Raw genomic sequence first — 2,500 nt, forward strand, 5'->3', positions numbered from 1 at the left:
TGGGATACACAAGGGACCCAGTGGGATCCTGGGATACACAAAGGACCCTGTGAGATCCTGGGATACACAAAGGACCCTGTGAGATCCTGGGATACACAAGGAACCCAGTGGGATCCTGGGATACACAAAGGACCCAGTGGGATCCTGGGATACACAAGGAACCCAGTGGGATCCTGGGATACACAAGGAACCCAGTGGGATTCTGGGATACACAAGGGACCCTGTGGGATTCTGGGATACACAAGGGACCCAGTAGGATCCTGGGATACACAAGGAACCCAGTGGGATTCTGGGATACACAAGGGACCCTGTGGGATCCTGGGATACACAAGGGACCCAGTGGGATCCTGGGATACACAAAGGACCCTGTGGGATTCTGGGATACACAAGGGACCCAGTGGGATCCTGGGATACACAAAGGACCCTGTGGGATTCTGGGATACACAAGGGACCCAGTGGGATCCTGGGATACACAAAGGACCCTGTGGGATCCTGGGATACACAAAGGACCCAGTGGGATCCTGGGATACACAAGGAACCCTGTGGGGTCCTGGGATACACAAAGGACCCTGTAGGATCCTGGGATTCACAAGGGACCCAGTGGGATCCTGGGATACACAAAGGACCCTGTGGGATTCTGGGATACACAAGGGACCCAGTGGGATCCTGGGATACACAAAGGACCCTGTGGGATTCTGGGATACACAAGGAACCCAGTGGGATCCTGGGATACACAAGGAACCCAGTGGGATCTTGGGATACACAAGGAACCCAGTGGGATCCTGGGATACACAAGGAACCCAGTGGGATCCTGGGATACACAAGGAACCCAGTGGGATCCTGGGATACACAAAGGACCCTGTGGGATCCTGGGATACAGCAGGAACCCTGTGGGGTCCTGGAACATTGGGGTGTGTATGTGTGTGTGTGTGTGTGTGTGTGTGTGTGTGTGTGTGTGTGTGTGTGTGTTAGGGGGGGGAGGGGTTGGCATGCAGTATGTACAGTGTTGTCATTCTTCATTCACGTCTTCACATCACCTCATCAATATTTCTTCTGACCCTGGATTCCCCTGTGTCGCATGCGCAGTCCAGCGTTGAAACAATGGTTTGAATAAACAATAGTCTCTCTCTCTCTCTCTCTCTCTCTCTCTCTCTCTCTCTCTCTCTCTCTCTCTCTCTCTCTCTCTCTCTCTCTCTCTCTCTTGTTTCTGTCACCCTGTTGTTGTTATGCCAGTTTGAGAACACATTACAAACGTACCCGGAAGAGTGTTTTGAAACGTTTTCCACAACTTTTGTTTTTCTGTCGGGGTGATAAAAGGGTCTCTCTCTCTCTCTCTCTCTCTCTCTCTCTCTCTCTCTCTCTCTCTCTCTCTCTCTCTCTCTCTCTCTCTCTCTCTTCTCTCTCTCTCCTCTCTCTCTCTCTCTCTCTCTCTCTCTCCTCTCTCTCTCAGAGAGAGAGAGAGAGAGAGAGAGAGAGAGAGAGAGAGAGAGAGAGAGAGAGACAGACAGACAGACAGACAGACAGACAGACAGAGAAATGTATCTCAAAAACAGAGAGAGAGAGAGAGAGAGAGAGAGACAGACAGACAGACAGACAGACAGACAGACAGAGAAATGTATCTCAAAAAACAAAGAGAGAGAGAGAGAGAGAGAGAGAGAGAGAGAGAGAGAGAGAGAGAGAGAGAGAGAATGTCGTATCTCAAAAAAAAAAAAGAAAGGAAAACATCAGATGTAACCAGTGTAATGACGTCTCTCTCATTAAAAGCGAAGAAGCATGAACGTTTGCCCTAACCCCAACCCTCCACCTCCCTTCCCCTCATTAAATCACTCACAACAGCTTAATGATCATCTCTCATGATGTTCCCAAAACAAAGCGAAGAAAAAAAAAAACGAAGAAGAATGAAAGTGAACCGCAAAAAATTTTCTGTTCCAGTCAAAATATTTTGACTTCTGGCCCTCTGGTGAGGAGATTGGAGATATAGTCTTGTGGTTTATCCTCTGTTATATACCCGTGACTCAGTATAGCACTGTAATATATGGCTATACCTTAGCATAGCATTGTGTTATATATAGCTATACCTTGCTATAGCATTATGTCGTGTAGCCACACCTTAATATAGCATTATGTATCTTAGCTATGGCTTAGCATTGCGGGATATCATATAGCTATACCCTAGCATAGCATTATGTCGTGTCGCCATACCTTAACATGGCATTGTATAACTTAGCTATACCTTAACACTGCTGTGTATCATAGAGCTATACCATAGCATAGCGTTATATAATGTATATAGCTATACCTTAGCATAGTGTTTGCACAGTATAACCACACGACAGCACTGCGTTCTTGTGAGGTGCAGAAACACAGACATAAAAGGTTTTAACACACATGCCTTTCCTTAATATAAACCAACATGCCTCCAGCTATAGACATACCCACTCAAAGGTCTACATACCCATCAGAGAATCTATCTGCCATAGACACATCTATACGCGACGCG

This window comes from Panulirus ornatus, chromosome 67 (genome assembly GCF_036320965.1).
Source record: "Panulirus ornatus isolate Po-2019 chromosome 67, ASM3632096v1, whole genome shotgun sequence".
NCBI lineage: Eukaryota > Metazoa > Arthropoda > Malacostraca > Decapoda > Palinuridae > Panulirus > Panulirus ornatus.